The following is a 24,560-nucleotide window of genomic DNA, read 5'->3' as shown; positions in this document are numbered from 1 at the left end:
CTCATTGAGGGTCTTCCTCTTTTCCACTGACCTCGTACTCTGCCAAGCATGATATCCTTCTCTGGGGACTGATCCCTCCTGACAACACTTCTTAGTCCCCGCTTATTATTTTTATGTTGTCTTTAACATAATGACATCACTGTTTCCCTGTTTTGAGCATTTGTTTAATCTTAATTTATTTTTGTTGTTTCCTTGTCTGGGTTAATATCTGATTGCTCTGTCCATTGTTCTAGTCTTAGGTTGATAACTGATGCTATTGATTTTCTAACCAAAGAATTGCCTTCAGTATTTCTTGTAGTTTTGGTTTAGTTTTTATAAATTCCCTAAATCTGTTTATTTGGAGATATCCTAATTTCACCTTCATATTTGAGAGGCAGTTTTACTGGATATATGATTCTTGGCTGGCAATTTTTTTCCTTCGATGCTTTATATAAGTCATCTCATTGCCTTCTTGTCTGCCTGGTTTCTGCCGAGTAGTCTGAGCTTATTCTTATTTACCCTCCTTTGTAGGTGACTTTTCATTTATCCCTAGCTGCTCTTAATATTATCTCTTTATCTTTGGTTTTGACAAGTTTGATTATTATATGTCTTGGTGACTTTCTTTTAAAATGTACCTTATATGGAGTTCGAAGATCATCTTGGATAGATATCATCTCATCTTTCACAATATCAGGAAGTTCTCTGCCAACAAATCTTCAACAATTCTCTCTGTATTTTCTGTTATCCCTCCCTGTTCTGGTACTCCAATCACTCATAGGTTATTTGTCTTGATAGAATCCCACATCGTTTTTAAGCTTTCTTCTTCTTTATTTTTTTTTTTTAATTCTTTTATCTGATTTTTTTTCAAATATGTTGGCGCCAAATGCTTTATCTTCAAGGTCACTAATTCTGCCTTCCACTTGCTCGATTCTGCGCCTCTGCCTTTCTACTGAATTGTCTGATTCTGTAATTTTATTGTTAACCTTCTGAATTTCTGATTGCTGTGTCTCTATGGATTCTTGCAGCTGATTAAATTTTTCTTTATGTTGTTTAATAACCTTTTTAATTTCTTCATCTCTTTTATTTCTGTGTTCCTTGGCTTGTTCTGCATATTGCCTGATCTGCTTTCTGATGTCTTGAAGAGCTCTGTATATTAATCTTTCGTGTTCTGCATCTGGTAATTCCAGAAAGGCACTTTCATGCAGAAGATCTTTTGAATCTTTGTGTTGAGAGCTTGTTGAAGTGATCATGGTCTGTTTCTTTATGTTGTTTGATATTGCCTGTTGTCTCTGAGCCATGTATAAGTTATTATATTAGTTCATTTTATGTTTGCTTACTGTATCTTAGCTTCTTGCTTTGTTTTGTTTTGATTTACTCAAATGGGTTGCTTGAGTGAGCCAGCTTGATTATTTTTGCCTTTGGAGCTCTGACGTCCTGTCACCAGATGGCTAGAGCTGTTACCAGGTATATGAGCTTATGAGTTCATTCACTTTTCTTGTATGGATTCAGCTCAGATGTCGAGGTAGCTGGTCATCAAGTGTGTGATACTGTCTCTATCATACAGTGTTAGGGGGTAGGAGTGAATGGTGTAGGTACTGGTATCTGATTGCAGCAGGGAGTCACGCTGTGAACAAGGCAGGACACTGAGAACCATCCCCCAAGTGTATTTAAAGAAAGCACATCCCTGTTCCCTAGAGCATACAGGTGGGTGGGTTCTGCAGATGGACCATGGGCACCCAATGCTTTTGGTCATAAGGGCTTGGAGGTACCAGTTATCTTTGGATCTGTGTTGCAGGTGGCTGGGTGACCTGAGGGGAGCCACCAGTCCTTAGGCCCCTGATGTGGGTCGATGAAGACCCTGTTTAATAGGCAAAGCGGTGTCAAATATCAAACACCCACCTCTCCACCTCACTGCCTAAACAGTTGCAGCCTGCCAGCAAGGGTCTATTCTCCTGAAATAGGCCCACACAAGTCCATGCAGGGGGGAAAGGTATTCAAAGTCCACGGACTGTTTATGCTTGTACAGGAGCTGCTTCTGTCCTGAGCTCCTCCACATAGAGGCACTGGAAAATTATCTTTTACACCTGACGTGAATTTATTCCTTCTCCAAGTCTGGAAGCATGGCTTAGGGTGCTCAAAGGACCCTATCTCAGGCCCAGGGAAATCATCAGCCACCGAAGCTGGCTTGGGGGCAGAGGGTGCTGTAAAATATACACAAGCACTTAGCTTTTGCTGAGAGCGCTGTTCTTCTCTGGTTCCAGAGGGTGAGTAGGCTGTGTGGCGGGCTGCTTCTCCCTGAGGAAACTGCAGCTGAATTTTAATACTGGTCCACCATTGCCACTCCGAGGAATGTTGTGTGAGAGCTCCCAGCTATTCAGGCCCAGCAACTCCTCTTCACTTCTGAACCACCTGTCTCTTCCCCACCACTCAGTCCATTTTCTAACTTTGCCTTTGATGTTCAGGGCCCCTAGCTTGCCATAATCGTTTCACTTGATTTTTTGGGTCTTTGTTGTAAGAGGGATTGCAGGAAGCATCTGGCTATTCTGCCATCTTGGCCCTGCCTCCTCAATCTGATTCTTTATCCCTCCATTTGATGTTCAGGAATATGAGGTCATTATTTGTGTCTGTTTTACTAGGGTTTCTCAAGTTTTTGTTGTAAGTGGATGTTACAGTGTCTCTATCTAAGCCCTCATCTTAAATGGAACCAGTTGTCATCAGTTTTTATGGAAGCCTGTGTTTGTGACCAGTCCTGATGTTATGCCACATGTGGGAATGGCTGTTTGAGTGGATTCAGGAGAACCCATCCAAGTGGTAATAGGAAGAATTCAGGCTTTGGCATCCTACAGACCTGGATAAAAATCTGGGCTCCACTGCTTGTCACAGTGGTGACATGAGTCATTTGTAACCTCACCCAGCCCCATTCTCTTATGTATGAATGAATCACAATGAAACTAGTCATCAGGAATGTCATAAATATTGAACGTGACCATATGTACCAAGGCCTGACATAGAGTAGCCCCTTTCCTTCTTGTTTCTTCACCATGATCTTTTGAGAAGACCTTTGTCTCTCCAGTGTATCTTTGTCACCTTACCTTTTGTTGACTGGTATGAGTGTCCCCAAGGAAAGAAGGTTCCTTTGGAAGGGACTCAGGCTATAAAGATTATAGTGGTTCTTCTCCTAACCAACTCTTCTTAACAACTCTCCTCCTCACCAGCTTTGTCACACTGATCATTTCATGGAAGTTTCCTGGTCCTTAATTTCCTTTTTTGAAAATGCGGGCAGGTTAGACTAGAAGCTCCCTACCGTCCCACGCAGTGTTAATGCTCTAATGTTGATGTTTCTAAACAGCTTGCTGTGTTTGTACTTCAGGCCATCACCTGGGGGAACTTATTCCCCTCCTCTCACAGTCTTCTGTACAGCAACCAGAGGGTTAGGAAAAGCAGATTCAGAAAGGTATTTATATTCACACATGGAGACGCAAAAACAATAGGCATGGAATAACGCAGCTTACGTGCTCATGTTAGAATATAGATCTTACATGTTAGGAGCTGAATGATGGAACAGCCTATCAATTGCCCATATGCAAGTTCAAGCTGAAACTGAAGAAAATTAGAACAAGTCCACGAGAGTCAAAATATAACCTTGAGTATATTCCACCTGAATGTAGAGACTATCTCAAGAATAGATTTGATGCATTGAACACTAATGACCTAAGACCATGCAAGCTGTGGGATGACATCAAGGACATCATACAAGAAGAAAGCAAAGGGTCATTAAAAAGACAGGAAAGAAAGAAAAGACCAAAGTAGATGTCAGAAGAGGCTGAAACTTGCTCTTGAAAGAAGAATAGCTAAAGTGTAAGGAAAAATGATGAAGTAAAACTGTTGAATGGAAGATTTCAAAGGGCAGTTTGAGAAGACAAAGCTAAGTATAATGAAATTGCAAAGACCTGGAGTTAGAAAACCAAAAGAGAGGAACACACTCACCATTTCTCAAGCTGAAAGAACTGAAGGAAAAAATTGAATCCTTGAATTCCAATATGAAGGATTCTGCTGGGAAGATATTGAATGACACAGGAAGTATCAAAAGAACATGGAAGGAATACAGAGAGTCACTGTACCAAAAATAATTGATTGACATTCAACCATTTCAGAAAGTAGCACATGATCAAGAATAGATGGTAGTGAAGGAAGAAGTCTAAGTTGCACCTTTAAACAAGGCTCCAGGAATTGACAGAATACCAATTGAAATGTTTCAACAAACAGATGCAGTGCTGGAAGTGCTTACTTGTCTATGTCAAAAAATTTGGAAGACAGCTTCCTGGCCAATCAACTGGAAGATATCCATATTTGTGCCCATTCCAAAGAAAAGTGATCCAGCAGAATGCTGAAATTATCAAACAATATCATTAATATCACACACACACACAAAAAAATATCACACAAAAGTAAAATTTTGCTGAAGATTATTCAAAAGCGGTTGCAGCAGTACAGCCACAGAGAACTGCCAGAAGTTCACAGTAGATTCAGAAGAGGATGTGAAACAGGGAATATCATTGCTGATGTCAGATGGATTCTGGCTGAAAGCAGAGGATACCAGAAAGATGTTTACCTGTGTTTCATTGACCATGCAAAGGTATTCAACTGTGTGAATCATAACAAATTACGGATAACATTGCGGAGAATGGGAATTCTAGAACACTTAATTCTAGAACCTGTACATAGACCAAGAGACAGCAATTCGAACAGAACAAGGAGATACTGCATGGTCTAAAGTCAGGAAAGGTGTGGATCAGGGTTGTACCTTTTCACCATACTTATTCAATCTGTATGCTGAGCAAATACTCCAAGAAGCTGGACTATATGAAGACGAATGGGGCATCAGGATTGGAAGAAGATTCAACCTTGTTTGCAGAAAGTGAAGAGGACTTGAAGCACTTACTGATGAAGATCAAAGACCACAGCCTTCAGAATGGATTGTACCTCAACATAAAGAAAACAAAAATTCTCACGACTTGACCAGTAAGCAACACCATGATAAAAGGAGAAAAGATTGAAGTTGCCACAGAGTTCATTTTGCTCAGATCCACAATCAATGCCCATGAAAGCAGTGGTCAGGAAATCAAACAACGTGTTGCATTGGGCAAATCTGCCTCAAAAGAACGTTTTAAAGTGTTAAAAAGCAAAAATGTCTTTTTGAGGACTAAGATGTGCCTGACTCAAGCCATGCTATTTTCAGTCACCTCATAGGCATGTGAAAGCTAGGCAATGAATAAAGAAGACCAAAGAATTGATGCACGTGAATTATGGTGTTAGAGAAGAATATTGACTATACCATGGGCTGTCAGAAGAACAAATCTGTCTTGGAAGAAGTACAACCAGAATTCTCTTTAGAAGCAAGGATGGCAAGACTTCATCTCAAGTACTTTGGACACCCTATCAGGAAGGATCAGTCTCTGAAGAAGGACATCATTTTTGGTAAATACGGGTTTAGAGAAAAAGAGCAAGACCATCAAGGAGATGGATTCACATGTTGGCTAAAACAGTGGGCTCAAGCATAACAATGATTGTGAAGATGGTGTGGGACCCTGCAGCATTTCTTTCTCTTGTACATAGGGCCGCTATGCGTTGGAACCAACTTGACGGCACCTAACAACAACACATGCCTCAGGAATGCCTTCCCTCAGAGTAGGTGAGATTTGTAGAACTAGAGCCTCCTTCTCCTCCTTTTCTTCCTTCTATCTGAGAAAAGCTCTTGCCTCGAATAAGTATGTTCACCAGGCAAGAAACGTGCAGCCCTTTCTACTGCCGGTATCTGACCTGGCTAAATGTCTCACATGAAATAAAATCATATTATTCTGGTTTCTTATTACTGTTGTAATAATTCCTCCTTTCCTCCTCTTACAACACTCCATTATCTTTCTTTTAAAGCTATGAACAATTAAACCTACGGGTTAAGGAAACTTTTTTCACCTTTGTCTTTTTAAATTGTTGAAAATTCTGCTGAAAGGCTATAATTCAAACCCGGTTCTTTAAAACATAGTATAGTAATAAATTTGGCTTTGCCTCCATACTATTCTTTCAAACTAGCTTTTTTCTATTAGATTTTTTCTTGTTAGATTTTCTATTAGATGTAATTGCTATGCAAATAAAGCCATTAAGTCTTATGCCTTAACACATAACAAAGACCACTATTTTTCCATTTCCTTCAGTGAAGGTGTTATCATGAATCATCTGACATTATCTTGATATCAAACAAAAAATGAGCGGTAATATTTAGGCCACGATAGTTACAAATCTTAAACAGTCCAAATTCACAGTGGAGAGGAAATAGTCACTTATAGTTACTTTCTAGAGTGTTCCTCTATCCTCTTCCCTCTGAAGTTAAACACACTGAGGATAAAATTATGTGGAATATGGCCTTTACCACTTTCCATGGGCAGGCCATTCACTCAAGTGAGAGGGGCCTCAATTTAGTTTAACACAACGTTTGAGTGCCTATTGTATGCTTAGTGTGATTTTTGCTTTGGAAAACATTAAAAAAAAAACCCAAAAACTATCCAGGAGGAGAATCAGACTCATGGCAAACCCACATATGTCAGAGTAGAACTATCTTCCATAGTATTTTCAATGGCTGATTTTTTGGAAATAGATCACCAGGCCCTTCTTCCAAGGTACCTCTGGGTAGACTCAAAACTCCAACCTTCCAGTTAGTAGCCGAGGACTTAACTGCTTGCACGACCCAAAGGCCCATGAAGGACAGTGTCCTCCTTTTCAGGAATCTTTCATTTATCTTCTCGAATAATCATACCCCAGGAGATCACAACATAAAATGTTATATAATCAAACACTGGAGTATAAAGTCAGCAGTTTATTCAGTATCTGTTGAACACTTACTATGTACTAGGCACTATGCTAGCCAAATACAATTGCATATTGTTAACATAGAAAACATTTTAATATTCATGAAGGCTTTGATTGGGTTTCCACTGCACAACCTTCACAAATATGAAGACATTCACCGATTAGTATGGAAAGCAAGGATTGTATGACTTTGTCTATCTCCCTGGAAATACCTACTAGTGACCACCTTCCAAAATCCTTTTGTCTCTGTGTGCTGAAAGCTTTGAAGCTAGGTCGGCTGGCCCACCTAACCATCTCAGAGGGTTTTTAGTCTTTGCCCTTTGGCCAGCCCTGCACAGCTACAAAATTTACCTGCCCTATTTGTCATAACCATTCAACCCAAGTTGGCACAATGCCAGCATGATGAAGTTTCTGGTTAAATAATAGTTTGATGAGAGGGAATGGGAGAATGCCAGGCAGAGACAGGTAGATGGGAGAGTGTAAAAATCAGTAAATGGCAAGAGACAGAGGTGTAATGAGAGGGATTAAAGGGGGGTATCTATCCCTGGAAGCAATCCCCCTACCCCTGGGTCAATGAGGCCGGCCAGGGAATCAACCCTCCCCTTGACAAGGTGGGGGTGCAAACTTAGAGATATCCCCCTGGGCAATTATTACCCTCTATATGCCTCTGGCGTGAGAATGGCTGGGTATTTGAAAGGTGGGAGAGGTATGCGTGTATATATAAAAACGAAACCCAGTGCCGTCGAGTCGATTCCGACTCATAGCGACCCTGGTGGCATAGTGGTTAAGTGCTATGGCTGCTAACCAAAGGGTTGGCAGTTCGAATCCGCCAGGTGCTCCTTGGAAACTCTATGGGGCAGTTCTACTCTGTCCTATAGGGTCGCTATGAGATGAGCGTGTTTATATAAACCCCTTATAATAAACACAGACCCTATGCTCATAAGCACAAAGCCAGTCAATGAAATGATATCAAACGGAATAGGACTTCCTGCTCCCACCTCTGCTGTCCTGCTGAGGTAGAAAATTGAAGATTGTAGTTAGCCTCCAGTTGTCCCAGAAATCCATTTGCCATTATTTGTAAATAAAATATTTGAACAAGAAAATGATCCTCAATATCACACAGTGTTGTAGAGGTAGGTGGATTATTGTCAGCTTTTACTGAGTTTGATATAGTGCATGGCCTTATTTTGCTTTGAAAATCCTTCATTTTAAGACCTCACCTTAGCCACTTATGCCTTACTTAAGTTAACTACTTAAGTATTCTGTGTTAAACATAGTCACAGAATATTATATAGCTTACTTAGCTTACTTAGAGACAACAAATTAGATCTTTATGGAACTCATTTATTTCTCCTATTCTGCAGCTAGAAGCATTTTGCAAATGAAATTGAAAACTACAAGAAACAGGTGAGCTCTTCATAAAAAAAAAAAAAAAAACACCAAAATCCACTGCCATCGAGTTGATTCCAACTCATAGCGACCGTATAGGACAGAGTAGAACTGCCTGATAGGGTTTCCAAAGAGCACCTGGTGGATTTGAACTGCCGACCTTTTGGTTAGTGGCAGTAATTCTTAACTGCCATGCCACCAGGGTTTCTAAGCTCTTCATAGTCTGCCTAAAATTATGCTGTTACAGGAACTGTAGGATTCTGCTAATTACCTAGGAATTCTGCATCACTTGTGGAATCTTTTTATATTTTGTACCTAAAAAAAGTTCTAATAATTTATTAACCGGTTGATTATTTGTACGTTCAGGAAATAAATCCCTAAGGGAACACTGCTTGTGGTCAATGCTGTGACAACAGAGAGCAAGTGTGACCTTTGTACAGTAGTGTTGCTTTCCTTTATTGTTGTTATTGAATGTATCCAGTGATGCAGCCCTCAAATCTTCCCTTGTCCTGTTGCTCACAAGTGAGCACACAACCTCTGAAAGTGTGTGTGGTGATACAGTGCACCTGGCATTTCCTCTACTGTCCATGCTTTTCAGGGTAATTAACCTTGTATGCCACAACATGAAGGAGCCTGAGTGAACCGGCAGGCATGTTTGCGGAGCCTGGCACCAGTCCTAAGAGATGCTTTAAACGATGCCCTGCCGCAGGGGTTTCAAAGTGGAAAGCAGCCAAACATTTCTTAATTCATGTAATTTAAACGCAGCAGCATGAATGACTAACTGCAAAGGGAAGAATGTCAGCAGAGGTATTAAGAAAATAATCCAAGCTGAGTTGCAAAATCAAATGAGACTCCACTTCCTGTGCGATTGAGATGATCAGCTTTTGGAACACTAAGGCTGCTGTTATCTTTCTTTAATGAACCTTTGAAGGGCTCTGGATCCCAAGAGAAAGTGTGCTGAGCAGCAGAAAGTAAAAGCCCCCAAGCTTGTTGAAACTCTTGAGCAGTGGTGACCCAACACACCTCATTCTCTAACGAAGTAAAAGTTTCCCATTCTCGTCTACCCAACTCACTTTCCTGCTCCACTGTACTAAAGTATTTTAGAATTATGCTATGAAATGTCATCGTGGAGTTAAGCATAACTAGTTACTGTGTTTTAAAAGATTATGCTCTACTAGAGGAAGATTCAAAGACATGAATACTTTTTAACTCATTCATTCATTTGTTCAGCTAATGTACACTGGATGACAATTCTGGATTTGATATTTGCTGGTTGCTACTCACACATAAGATGGCAGTGATGGTTCAGGGGTAGGATCCTGGCCTTCCATGGGGGAGACACAGATTTGACTCTCTGCCAATGCTCCTCATGTGAAGCTACCACCCGCCTGTCAATGGTAGATTTTGTGTTGCCATGATGCTGAACAGGTTTAAGCAGAGTATCCAGACTATGACAAACTAGGAAGAAAGGCCTGGCAACTCTACGTCCAAAAATCAGCCAATGAAAACGCTATGGATGACAATATTCCAATGTACAAACAATCACAGGGTCGGTGCAGGGCCAGGCAGTGTTTCTTCTGTTGTGTGTGGGGTTGCCGTAAATTGGTTGGGGGATGACTTATCAGCAGCTAAAAACAACTACTGACACGGAGAAGAAAGAGACACAGAATGTCCTCACCCAGAAGGTGAAATGGTATGTATGCATCTTGCGCTTTGTTGGTTCGTGTTCTCATCTGCTGCTGAAGGACTTTATTTTTCTTTTCTTAGGGATGCATCTTCCCAACAGCTTCAGGATTTATACAGTTTTTTTTCCCCCTGATCAGGGCCCTACCCTGCCCAGACCCTGGGCCCTGCTGCTGCCCTGCTGGGCAACACTGTGACCAATCGGCAGGGTTCCAAGCAGAGCACCAGGTGCAAGTCCCTGCACTGCCATCTTGGCAGGGGGTGGAAGGGCACCCCCAAGAGTAGGACTCCTGGGGCTGGAGGGACAGGGGCCATGGGAGACTGGCACCTAGAGCACAAGTGACCAGGCTGGTCTTTCAGTGACCCCAGATGCCTGTGCACATGTAAATAGTTGTCAAACTAATAAATAAATGTGGTGTTTTGTGAACTCTGCTGTTAGAAGGGGCAACTACTCTTGTTATTTTATTATGAGCCCTGTTTTATATAACAGTATAACTTTAAAGTATTGGTTTTAAAGGCAGGTTTTAGGATTTATCACAGTATAGTTGGCCATTCACAGATTCCTGAAAACCAATGCACCTAAAGAGCAGGTGTTTGTTGGTGAACGTGCACGCACATGTTTGAATGTTCAAATGGTGCAGACGCAGTGTGGGTAAACTCACAGGGAAGCTCACCCAACCACTTAGCTGGCAGGGGGCCAACACTGCAAGCTGATGCTATGGACCAGCTTTTTGAGTGTCTCTGAAGAAATATTTTGTGCAATTAGAAGACACACACACACACACACAGGCACACACAAGCACAAACACGCACGCATGCACCCTCCCCAAACACACAATATACTCTGCCTTCGCTTTTTAAACAGAGATGAAAGCATTCTATGCACCTTGATATGCACCTTGTTTTTATATCGTTTTTTCCACTGTATATTCCATATATTTTGTAGCTTCTTTCATATGAGTATATAAATAAAGGTGTTCATTCTCTCTCCTCTCTCCAAAGACTATATTCTGTTTTCTGGAGGTAAACCCAATTTATTTAAACATTCCCCTTTTGATGGACATTTTTAGGTTATTTCCAACCTTTTGCTGTTCTAATTGGTGTTTCTGTATGCTAGTGTTTCCATATGCCAACTGTGTATCGGTAAGATAAACTTCTAAAAGTAGAATTTCTAGGTCAACGGATATATGTAGTTGTAATTAGGACTAATGTTGCCAAATTTCCCTCCATACAGGTGGGCCGGTTCACACTCTCACCAGCAAGGAATGAGCCTCTCTGTGCCTGGACTCCCTTCCCAAAACTATGTGCTTACAAACATTTTAGTCTATGTCATTTTGTTTGGTGAAACATGGTGTTTTCATGTAGCTTTATTTGCATTTCACTCATTGTGAGTGAAACTGAGTACATCTTCATAGGTTATGGGGTCACCATTAGTTGGATTTGACTTGACAGTAATGGGTTTTGTTTGGTTTTTTTTGGTTTAAGAATTATTTTCATTTCATCTTTTGTCAACTGTTTATCCTTTACTTCTCCTGGTTACTTTATAGGAGTGCTTCACATTTTAGGAAAATTAGTCTTATGCATATAGTACGAATTTCAAATATATTTTTCTAGATTGTCATTTGACTTTTTTTTCACTTATGATGGTTTTTTGGAAACCCTGGTGGCGCAGTGATTAAGTGCCACGGCTGCTAACCAAAGGGTCAGCAGTTCGAATCTACCAGGTGTTCCTTGGAAACTCTATGGGGCAGTTCTACTCTGTCCTATAGGATCGCTATGAGTCAGAATGACTCAATGGCACTGGGTTTGTTTTTTTTTTTTTTTTTGTGGTTTTATGATGGTTTTGGGCATTTAGATGCTTTTTGTTTTTGTGTAATCAAAATTTATCAATCCTTTCTTAGGGCTTCCAGATTTGTTTCATAGCTACATATTTATACTCTGTGTTTGGTTCGGCTTTGTCTTGTTTTTTTGATAGGTTAATAAATCAAGTTGGAACAGCAGTGACCCAATCTCTGGACTGTGGACAGGAGGAAGGGGCCTTTATTTCAGAAGCTGATAGGTGAGTGTGAAGCAGTGAAATTGTGGCCCCTGGGAAAAACTCTAAAAAGAGGACCTTCCCTTTAACTGTTGTGTAGTTTCTGTGTGTGTGTTTTTCATTACACTTTGGACTGGAATGAAGACATGAAGTTCAGAGTTCAAAACGTGAAAGTGAAAGAATGAAAGCTCTGGCTACTTTGGGGTTTAGTCCTGAGGGTACTGAGCTTCTGGGCTCTGGCTTGGCTGTGGGTCTCCACTGTGTTTCTCTTTCTCCATGAGCACTGTTGTCATATGCTTTGAAGTGAGTGCTATAGCTGAGGCTGGATAGTAATTGAAGTGCCATTCTGGATTTTTCCTCTTACTTCTAGAAGTTTTCTTATCGTGTGCATCTGGGGGTGGTGGACTTGCTGAGGGCCACAGCAGGGAAATCTTCATATGCATGGAAGATGTGATCTGAAGCCGACTAGGTCTGAGACAGGTCACTTCCTTGTCTGAGTTTACGTGTGGACCCATGATTTCATCAGGTCACAGACTTGCCTCTAAGACCCTTCGGCATGGAGTGTGGCCTGGGCAGGTTTTCCTTGAGGCACTGGCTTGTTAAAGCCTCAGAGATGAGTTTCTGCTTTACCTCTAGCAAGAATACAGACCCTAGTGGCACTAGTTTTGTGAGGACTTTCTGCTCATTTTTCCTACTTTTCCTATTGTAAATTGCCATTTTTCTCTATTATTTATTTCAAAAATTTTTAATTTTATATATACACAAAATATTATATATACAAAAATTAGATTGTTGTATATGACTTTCAAGCTTTTCTAGAATAGAATAGAATTAATAGATTGAGATGACATTTAGGGCAGCATTAAATTCTATGAAATTGAATTAATTAGCAAATGGCTTTAATTTATAGCAAAGATCTGTTAGACATTGAGAGAATTTACTTGTTATCAAGGCTGTTCAATTACTTGCAAAAGAGTGTTGTGGAATATCTTTTTCTGCATGTTTTATGCCGGTCACTTCTCAGAAACTGTTTAGGAGGGGATTTTGTTTGTAGAGGGGGATATATTCCATTTTTCTGATGAAGGAATAGACTGAATTTCAAAATTCAAATGACTGAATTTCTTTCCTTTGTGATTGAGAGGGTTAGTAGGTACTAACATTCTTAGCTTTGGAGAAAAAGTACACTTCTTCCCAATTCATGAAATTAAATTATCACAAAGTAGGAGATTCCTTTGCATAACTTATGGCTACACTGGGACAAAAGATTAAGATGATTAAAACTAAGCCCTCCCACTCATATAGTCTTATTCAGTCTCTCTTCACTTTGGATGGGCAGGTGGGGCTGAGTATAGCCACACCCAGCTCATCTGCAGACCCTGGACCACTATTCCGCCCCTCAAGAGGCCTGACTCAGGATACAACCCTGCTGTGTCAGTGCACTGATACATCAGTAAGGACAAGCCCAGCTCTGCCACAGTGACTAATTGCTGGCCCACCTCAGAGCTGGGAAACGTTGGCTCATTTCTCAGACAGTCTGTATAACCTTGTAGTTCAAGCAGGGGCTCTGCTTATTTATTTATTTATTTTATCGAGGAACCAGGCTAATGGAGCAACCACCTACTTGAAAGTGGCCAACTGTGGATCATAGGGAAAGACAATGATGGAAATTCGTGCATTGGCAATTCATGTTTGGATGGGAAGCGACATATATCAACTCCAGTAACGACTCATAGGGTAGTACAATTATCTGGCCTCATTCACCCAACCAAGCTTCAGAAGTGCTCTGCTGTAAGGGGAGACAACTAGAAATAATTAATGAACAGCACCAGTGATCACCACATGTAGATCTCTGTCCTTTCTGCTCTTGCTCTCTTCCATTGTGGACTATAAAATTGGTCAAGGTTGTTGGGCACCTCTTACCATTTTTCTGATGAAGGAATAGAAACTTATTACAGAATATATGTACTGTAGACACTACAGAATATATGTCCTCTTCACTGACTTCAGGAAAGACAGTATCTGTGATAATGGAGAGTGCAGAGAGGTTCTAAGGCATTTATGGGGAACAAGTTATGGTTTACAATATCAGCTGGACATGAGCAATGTATTTAAGAATGTTAAATTTTTTTTTTTTTTTTTACATTTTTCCTCTTGAAGATCAATAAGAAAGCCTTGCAGTTCTAAGGAAAAGAACCATTTTGGCATTCACTGACTTAATAAAATCATTTGATTCCTTTTTTAGTGATAAGCTAGATAGCATGCCAAGCAATGATAATTAACTGAACCATGAGATATAAAAGGAAAGAAGAGACATTTGTTCCAATGATGTGTTACGCAAATCCAAACGGCCTGATGTCCATCAGTTAGGCATGATGTGTCTTGCTGAGTTTGGTACAAGAAACAAGTCCTATTTTGAACTAGAGAATGTGGCAGCATCTGTGTTCTGAAAAACTAGAAGCATGTTAAAGATTGAATTTTCTGGCTGTGTGTGTAGCAGCAGTATTGTTAAACTTGGAATAGAAAATAAACCCTAATTACATTTTTCTACATAAGTACTAGTTACTAAGGTTCAAATATGTTGTTGTGTGTTTATTTGATGTTTTAAGTCAGTGGGACTATGTATGTTTGCTCTGTTTTCCCTAGTGGGAAAATCTTTCTTAAGAATGGCTGGAGAAGGCCAGACTTCAGTTTCATGCATTCTGAAAATGAGGTCTCATCATTTAGTCCTTAAAGTGACCGGTGTACACGTGTGTTCTTTCAACGGGGAATATGTGAGAGGCTTAAATAACCTTTCTGAGGAAACTGCTGATGCAAAGCACAAAGCAGACATGTCCAGTGTTCATTCCGGTTCCCTCTCTGGTTCAGATTCATAGTGGGAACACAGATACCTTTGTTTAATTCAGTTAAATGAGCATTTTGGACATTATCTCCAGGCCCTGTATTCACTGTTAAGGAGAGGAAAAATTACAGTGCTTTTCCAGAGAGAGCTTAGTACATCTTAAAGGAGACAAAATTTATGCGTAACTGTTAAGGAAAGCCTGGAGATTATTTAACTTGATATTCAAATGTGTTGGAGCCCTGGCTGTAAGTGGTTACAAGCTCAGCTGTTAGCGAAAAGGTTGGCAGTTCAAATCCACCAGCTGCTCCTTGGGAACCCTACGGTGCAGTTCTAGTATGTTGTATAGGGTCGCTGTGAGTCAGAATCGACTCAACAGCAGTGGGTTTTGGTTTTGGATTTATTCAAATATGTAGTCTTTCTGACTCTAAAGGATGCAATCTGGGAGGAGGCTGAGCCAGATGGGCTGGAGGCAGAGCAGCACATTCACGTGTAAGGTGGTCTTTGAGGATCAGCAGCAGCTTGCCTCCAGGTGATGTGCTGCACTATTGGGATGAACGGCGCAATTGTCAAGTAGCCTTGGCATGTGTCATTATACCTGCCTTGGTCTTAGGATCTGAGTTTCTGTGACAGTCAGTCTTACGCTATTTAGGTCATTTGTTACTTGAATTGCACTTTTAGCATATTCCTTGGTGTAAAAATAGCATGGGGGTGGTATCTGACCTCCTCCAACCCCATAATGGGGAAGGAGAACCAAGATCAACAGTGCAAGGCTGACTCCCATGAGGTGGAGGCCACGTAAGCCTCTTCTCTAGCCATCTTTATGAATTCTGACACCAACTGTCCCTCGCACAACACTCTACTTCTCTGCTGGGTCAGATAATTTATTGCAATGGCCACGCAGAGCTCACAGACCATACTCATTATTATGGAGTTTATTAGGGAAGAAACAGTTACAACTCAGGCTCAGGAGCACTCAGGATAACCTCTTCCCAGCTGTGCTTACAGGCACACCTCTCCCTGGCCTTTAGTCTCTGCCCAAAGGTAATCAGCTTTCTCTCTCTTTGGGCCTGGAAGCTGCTGGGTCTCTGCTTCTGGTCTCTCCTTCCTTGGTGGAGGTAGTCTTTCCTCTATGTTCTGGAATTGGCTTTCTTTTAGGGCAAAACTGACCATCCCCTTGGTGGGCCACAGTTATCTTATTGGCACAGCCCTGCACAATCACCTGGGTGGGAGTTACATGGCGAGAAAGGCTGTACTAAGTAATTCATCACACTGCACTTAGGCTGCTTGTTCCATGTAAGCATGCACTATCTCAAAATAATAGTTATATATTAATTGCACTAACAGACCCACATTTTTCACTAAATAATCCAGCTGTACTAACTAATCCACAGTTTTTCAAACTTCTAGGTAGGGCCTAAAATAGTGAAAAAGAGTGAATAAACTTAGTTTTGTAAAAAAGAAATCTAGATATTCCTCTTTTTTTTTTTTAACGTGTAGATTGTGTATTTAATGTTCCTTATGTAGGACTAACTTACTTAACACAGACTGAAAGGACGCGAAATCTCTATTCTGCACAAAGACAGTGCTAGAAATATGGCATTTTGATTTTGGTAGAGGAGTCCATGCCTGGCTCTGGCAGGAGGCCATGATACTATGGTAGAAGGTTTTGAGTAGAACCTACATTCTTTGCCACAACTGATTCTAAAGCATTTGTTTCAGGAAATAGTGCCTTGCTACTAACCAATTCCTTTCCAAAATGTGTTTTTAATATTTGGCATGCAGTTGTCATTGGCTCAGGGTTGTAATGGGGAAGTTGTAACTGACCCAGGAAGTGTCTCCAGTTGAACCGATGCACACTGCAGCAATCACCCTTACATTAAGGCCAGCAGATGCTGCACTGTGCCTGGGGATGAAGGCTTAAAAATCAGGCCAGGGTGGTCTCCTTCCAAAGGGCTCTTAGCAACTCAAAAAATGGAATTACAAAACTGAAGTAAGAACAATGCCTGGTTTCAATCTTTGTCCTATTCTATTAACAGAGCTTTTCCCTGGAATTATTAAATTTCTATTCCCTCTTGCAGTACTTACCATTTAGGTTGTTGAACCAAACAGTAAACTTTTCCCTTTATTAGCCATGTAAAGAGTCCTGGTGGTGCTGTGGTTAAGCCATCTGCTGCTAACAGAAAGGTTGGCAGTTCGAACCCACCAGCCACTCTGTGGGAAAGAGATGCGGCTGTCTGCTTCTGTAAAGATTTATGGCCTTGGAAACCCTGTGGGGCAGTTCTACTCTGTCCTATATGGTCGCTATGAGTGAGAATCTACTCGATGGCAGTGGGTTTGGTTTTTTTGGTTTATTAGCTATGTGACTTTAAGCAAGTTACTTTACCCCATCTATGCCTCAGTTCCCTTATCTGCAAAATGGGTAAAATAATAGTAGTACCGTATAACACTCTGTAAGGGCTAACCATTAATGTAACTTCTAGTATTATCCTAGAGAGAAATATTGCATATGTGATAATTGATACTGGATTGTAAATGCATTCATCAAATCATATTGATACGATTAATTATGGCCTTTTCCAAGGTCAGTTCTATGCTGCTGATCTTTAGATCCTGTAATAGATTATTACTGAAGTTTAAACTTACATTTATATTTTAAAAAATACTTCATGTTGATATGGCTGTAACAATAACTTGCATGTTATTAGTTTATTTTCTTTAAGAACCAGTTTTCCAAATTACATATATAAATCTTACATTCTCTCACTCTGAAATGTTAAAGCCCAGCCAGAGCTAAATTCAGAGAGATTTTTACATTAACCAATCTAAGATTTAATGGAATTAGAAGAGAAGATAAACTAGTTGAAACTGATAATAAGTGCACATATATAGTTAGTCCCATACCGGTTTAACTGTGTTAACGTGAAGTTTAATTGCAGAGTTAAAAGATGAGAAAAATTAGTAGAAACTGAGAAAAATTAATGTGAATACTTTGACACTAGAAATTATTTTTTATGTCCTTTCTGCCTCTGGGGTGGTCAGAGACCCGGAGTGATTTCTGATATATACCCAGTGCTGTTCAATTAATTCCAACTCATGGCGACCCTATAGGACAGAGTAGAACTGCCCCATAGAGCTTCCAAGGAGCGCCTGGTGGATTCAAGCTGCTGGCCCTTTGGTTAGCATCCTTAGCACTTAACCACTATGCCACCAGGGTTTCCTTCTGATATATAAGCAATGTTAACTCCCTGAGGTAGATCGAAACTGTGAACCAAGAGTGAATAAAAAGACAAAGGCATACGGTTTAATAGGGCAGGCTAGGAATGGGCCTTTACTTCCAGTTCCTCCCAAGACCCCACCCAAATAATAGCAGAGTAGTGATCAAATGAATGAGCTCATCATAGCTCAGGTAACGGGGCAGGGCGGGGCATGGGGCTCTAGGCAGATCAGCTCACCTATGCACAGGCTATTGCCGCAAAGTTCCATGATGGGAAGTGGGTGGGCTGTGAAGGCAGACTGCCAGAGAACGTGCTCTGAGGGGCTGGACAGTGATCTTCCTGGAGGACCCGGGATCCAAGTCTGCAGGAACACAGAGGAAAAGGAAACTGAGCATCTATACATGAGACAACTCACTGGTTGGCACCGCCTGGCTCTTGTAATAGAAAACATTGTTTTCAAGACTACCGTCGTGGCCATTTGTTTAAAAAATCATCTGTTTGAGACCCACAGCCAAGAATTTGATTTTTTCTTGCTGTTTTCTTTAATATCCTTCCTTTCATGGGGACAGTAAACCTTAGCCACAAAATCGAGTTTCAATTGGAGAAAGGCTTCAGGGAAAAAATGAATTACCAAGAGGGAAAAATACACAGGTTGATGTTTAAAAATGTTTGCTCATTAGAGTATTAATCAAGTATGAGGGCAGAAAGATATTTTTGATATGCAAATGCTTAAACAATTTACGTGCATGAATTCTTTCTTCTTTTTAAAAAAAATCTTTTTATTTTGTATAATGTATTTTTGTTGTTGAGAATATATACATCAGAGCATACACCAATTCAACAATTTTTACATGTACAATTCACTGATATTGATTACATTCTTCAAGTTGTGCAACCATTCTCATCCTCCTTTTCTAAATGGTTCTTCCCTGTCTTAGTCATCCAGGGTTGCTATAACACCAACACCACAAGTTGATGGCTTTAACAAAGAAAAATTTATTCTTTCATAGCTTAGGAGGCTAGAAGTCAGAATTCAGGGTGCCAGCTCCAAAGCAAGGCTTTCTCGCTCTGTTGCCTCTGGGGGAAGGTCCTTGTCAACAATCTTCCTCAGCCGAGGAGCTTCTCAGCACAGGGACCCTGGGTCCAAAGGATGTGCTCTGCTCCTGGTGCTTCTTTCACAGTGGTATGAGGATCCCCTGTCTCTCTGCTCAATTCTCTCTTTTATATCTCAAAAGAGATTGGTTTAAATTGTAGACTAATCTCATAGATTGAGCCTACATAACTGCCACTAATCCCATTTCATTAACATCATAGAGGTAGGATTTACAACACATAGGACAATCACATCAGATGACAAAATGGTAGACAATTACACAATACTGGGAATCATGATCTAGCCAGGATGACAGATATTTTTGGGGGGACACAATTCAATACGTGCCACTCCTCCATTAACATAAACTCATTGCCGCCTAAGTTTCCTACCTAATCTTTAGAGTTGCTCTTGTCAGTTCAATCTCATGTAGATAGTTCTTAGAAGAGCACAATGCTCAAGGCAGCCATTCTCTACTAGTTAAACTATTGTTTGCTTTTAAGAAGACTTCAGGTGACATTTTTGGCTTAAGGTTTAGAGATTATCTCAGGGTGATAGTTTCAGGGATTCATCCTGCTGCCATGGCTCCAGAAATCTGGATTCCATGAGAATTTGAAATTCTCTTTTGCATTTTCTCCCTTTTGATCATGATTCTGCTATAGAATCTTGGATCAAAATGTTTAGTAATGGTAGCTGGGCACCATTATTTCTTCTGGTCCCCTGGCAGAGATGGCAGTTGTTCATGGAGGCAATTAGTCACATATTCCATTTCCTCCTCCTATTCCTGACTCTCCTTCTTCCTCTATTGCCACAAGCAAATGGAAACCAACTCTTGTACCTTGAATGGCTACCTGCAAGCTTTCAAGACCCTCCTGGAATTCTGCAACAATCTAGGAGATAGAACAGAAGCACTGAACACATCATTATGCCCATTGACTGGGGTGTCCCATGAAACCATGACCTTAAAACTTCAAAGCAAGGGACAAAATCCCATTAGGTGTTTGCTGGTACATAAGCAGACTCAGCAGCTTCTCTTTTTTGTGGCTGTAAATATATCTATCACACAACTTTTGCCAATTCTACCTTTTACCCGAAAACTTTTTACAGGTTTACAATTTATTAATAGTAATTACGTTAATCACTTGTACAACCCTACCCTTAATCAATGTGATTTTTCCATCACCGTAAACCAAAACTCAGTCCTCCCTTCCACCTCTGGCAACCACTAATAAACTTTGGTTTCTAGACATTTGCATGTTCTTGTCTTTTTATGTGAAGAAAGTCATAGAATATATGTTCTGCGATTGGCTTATTTCACTCAGCATGTCTTCAAGTTCTACCCATGTTGTAGCATGTTTCAAGATTTCATTTCTCTTTCTGGCTGAGTAATATTCCACTGTATGTATGTACCATATTTTGTTCATCTATTGATGGACATTTAGTTCATTTCCACCTTTTGGCTATTGTGAATAGTGCTGCAACGAACATGGTATACATTTGTCTGTGTTGCTCCTTTCAAGTCCTTTGGGTATATTCCTAGCTGGGTCATACGGTAGTTCTATTTTTAGGTTTTGAGGAACTTCCACATTGTTTCCCACAACAGGTGTACCATTTCACATTCCCATCAGCAACAGACAAGTGGTAAAATTTCCCCACGCCATGCAGACATTTGTTATATATATATGTATTTCTTAATCTTAGCCATCTTAGTGGAAGTGAAAGGGTATCTCATGGTTTTACCATTTCTGTGATGGTCAATAATGTTGAGTATCTTTTCATGTTTTGGTAGCCATTTGAATGTCCTCTTAGGTAAAGTATCCAAGCCCTTTGCCCATTTTTAGATTGGTATATTTGTCTTTTTGTTGTTAGTTGTCGATGTTTTATACATACTCTGGTTATTACCATATTTTTATACAAATAACACAGGTCTTCTATGTTTGTTTGTAAGTGGTGCTTACAAAAATACCTTGCAGGGAGAGGGTGCAGTTAGCAAACAAACACAGAAGATGGGCATTATTTGGGTAAAAATGTGGTACATTCTTATCAGATATATGGTTTTCGAAGATAGTCTTCTGGTCTGCAGCTTGTCTTTTCAGTTTTTTGTAAACTCTTTTGATGAACAAAAGTTTTTCATTTTTATGATGTGGCTTTTATTTATTTTGCCTTTAATGGTTGTGCTTTTGCTATTATATTAAATAATCCATTGTTAAAATCTAAACAGACTTGCCATTTCATTTTCTTCCAAGAATTTTATGGTTTTAGCTTTCACATTTAAGTCTTTAATCCATTTTGAATTTGTTTTTATGTGTGGTGTGAGGCATTGATTCTGTTTCTTCTTTCTGCATGTGAAAATCCAAATTTCCCAACACCATTTATTAAAAAGACTCTTCTTTCCCCATTGAATGGACTTAAAGCCCTTATCAAAATCAGTGGAGTATAGATGTGTGCACTTATTTCTAGACTCTCAATTCTATTCCATTGATCTATGTGTTTATTCATCATTCATCATTTCTTCCTTTCACTTTAGCTACTTGAGTTCTAAAGCAACTTTCAGAGTCTCTGCTGACATCCATTTTGGTCTTCGTTTCTTGTCTTTTTAATGACTTCTTGCTTTGTTCATGTATGATGTCCTTGATGTCATTCCACAACTTGTCTGGTCTTTGGTCATTAGTGTTCAATACTTCAAATCTGTTCTTGAGATGGTCTCTAAATTCAGGTGGGATATACTCAAGGTCATACTTTGGCTCTCATTGACTTGCTCTAATTTTCTTCAGTTTCAACTTGAACTTGCATATGAGCAGTTGATGGTCTGTTCCACAGTTCGCCCCTGGCCTTTTTCTGATTGATGATATTGAGCTTTTCCATCATCTCTTCCTACAGATGTAGTCTATTTAATTCCTGTGTATTCTGTCTGGTGAGGTCCATGTTTATAGTCACCATTTATGTTGGTGAAAAAAGGTATTTGCAATGGAGAAGTCCATTGGTCTTGCAAAATTCTATCATGCAATCTCTGGCATTGTTTCTATCACCAAGGCCATATTTTCCAACTATTGATCCTTCTTCTTTGTTTCCAACTTCAGTCACCAGTAATTATCAATGCATTCTGATTGCATGTTCGATCAATTTCAGACTGCAGAATTTAGTAAAAATGTTCAGTTTCTTCATCTTTGGCCTTAGTGGTTGGCACATAAATTTGAATAATAGTCATCTAAACTGGTCTTCCTTGTAGGCATGTGGATATTATCCTATCACTGACAGCATTGTACTTCAGGATAGATCTTGAAATGTTCTTTTTGACAATGATTGCAACACCATTCCTCTTCAAGTCATTGTTTTCTGCATAGGAGACCATTTGATTGTCTGATTCAAAATGGTCATACCAGTCCATTTCAGCTCACTAATGGCTAGGATATCAACGTCTAAGTGTTCCATTTCATTTTTGATAACTTGCAATTTTAGAGTAGCTAAAGCAAAAGGAAGAAATGACCAAGTAAAGAGCTGAACAGAAGATTCCAAAGGGCAGCTCGAGAAGACAAAGTAAAGTATTATAATGACATGTGAAAAGACCTGGAGATGGAAAACCAAAAGGGAAGAACGTACTCTGCATTTCTCAAGCTGAAAGAACTAAAGAAAAAATTCAAGGCTCGAGTTGCAATAGTGAAGGATTCCATGGGGAAAATATTAAACGACTCAGGAAGCATCAAAAGAAGATGGAAGGACTACACAGAGTTGCTATAGCAAAAAGAATTGGCTGGCGTTCAACCATTTCAGGAGGTACCATATGACCAGGGACCAATGGTACTGAAGGAAGAAGTCCAAGCTGCAATGAAGGCATTGGTGAAAAACAAGGATCCAGGAATTGACGGAATACCCATTAAGATGTTTCAACAAATGGATGCAGAACTGGAAGTACTCATTAGCCTATGCCAAGAAATTTTTGAAGACAGCTGCCTGGCCAACTGACTGGAAAAGATCTATATTTATGCCTATTCCCAAGAAAAGGTGATCTCACCAAATGCAGAAATTATTGAATAATATCATTATATCACACGCAAGCAAAATTTTGCTGAAGATCATTCAAAAGCAGCTGCAGCAATGTATTGACAGGGAACTGCCAGAAATTCAAGCTGGATTCAGAAGAGGATACAGAACCAGAGTTATCATTGCTGATGTCAGACGGATCATGGCTGAAAGCAGAGAATACATTAAAAATGTTTACCTATGTTTTATTGACTATGCAAAGGCATTCGACTGTGTGAATCAAAACAAACTTTGGAAGAATGGGAATTACAGAACACTTAATTTTGCTCATGAGGAACCTGTGCATAGATCAAGAAGCAGTCATTCGAACAGAACAAGGGGATACTGCGGTTGTATCCTTTCACCGCAGTATCCTGTATGCTGTGCAAATAATCTGAGAAGCTGAACTGTATGAAGACTGGAGAAAGACTCATTAACAGCCTGCATTATGCGGATGACACAACCTTGCATGCTGAAAGTGAAGAGGACTTAAACACTTGCTGATGAAGCAAGTGTGGATTCACCTTCAAGATGGTATGGATTACACCTCAATATAAAGAAAACAAAAATCTTCACAACTGGACCAATAAACAACATCATGATAAATGTGGAAAAGATTGAAGTTGTCAAGGATTTCCTTTTACTTGGATCCACAGTCAACACCCATGGAAGTAGCAGTCAAGGAATCAAAAGACACATCGCATTGGGCAAATCTGCTGCAAAAGACCTCTTTAAAGTGCTGAAAAGCAAAGATGTCACCTTGAGGACTCAGGTGCACCTGACCCAAGATATGGTTTTTTCAATCACCTCCTATGCACATGAAAGCCGGACGATGAACAAAGAAGACCAGAGAAGAATTGACACCTTTGAATTGCAGTTTCAGAGAAGAATATTGAATATACCAGGGACCGCCAAAAGAATGAACAAATCTGTTTTGGAAGAAGTACAACCAGAATGCTCCTTAGAAGCATAGATGGTGAAACTAAGTCTCACATACTTTGGACATATTGTCAGGAGAGATCCGTCCCTCGAGAAGGACATCATGCTTGGTAAAGTAGAGGGCCAGTGAAGAAGTGGAAGACCGTCAATGAGATGGATTGACACAGTGACTGCAACAATGGGCTTAAGCATAACAGCGATTGTGAGGACGGCACAGGACCCATCCATGTTTGGTTCTGTTGTACATAGGGTCACCCGACTCGATGGCACCTAACAACATAACAACATGTGTTTATTATTATGCCAGTACCACTCTGTTTTGATTACTCTAGCTTTATATTTTAAATCAGAAAGTGTGAGTTCTCCTACTATGTTCTTCTCCTTTAACATTGCTTTAATTTTTCAGGGATTCTTGCCATTCCACATGAAGTTGAGTGTTGGTTTTTCCATTTCTATGTAGAAGGCTGTTGGACTTTTGATTGGGATTGCATTGAATTTATAAAT

At 40.0% G+C, this 24,560-nt stretch overlaps 1 long non-coding RNA gene across 1 annotated transcript in view; it reads left to right on the top strand.

Annotated features, from left to right (window-relative positions):
- The window catches only part of LOC135227604 (uncharacterized), a 91,019-nt gene that overhangs the window by 50,969 nt on the left and 15,490 nt on the right, over positions 1-24,560 (top strand). Inside the window, exon 3 of the long non-coding RNA XR_010317756.1 lies at positions 11,891-11,974. This is a non-coding gene — a long non-coding RNA (uncharacterized LOC135227604). The remainder of the gene's footprint in view (positions 1-11,890; positions 11,975-24,560) is intronic.

This window comes from Loxodonta africana, chromosome 14, assembly GCF_030014295.1.
Source record: "Loxodonta africana isolate mLoxAfr1 chromosome 14, mLoxAfr1.hap2, whole genome shotgun sequence".
Taxonomy (NCBI): Eukaryota; Metazoa; Chordata; class Mammalia; order Proboscidea; family Elephantidae; genus Loxodonta; species Loxodonta africana.
This window is presented reverse-complemented; position numbering and strand designations above follow the sequence as displayed.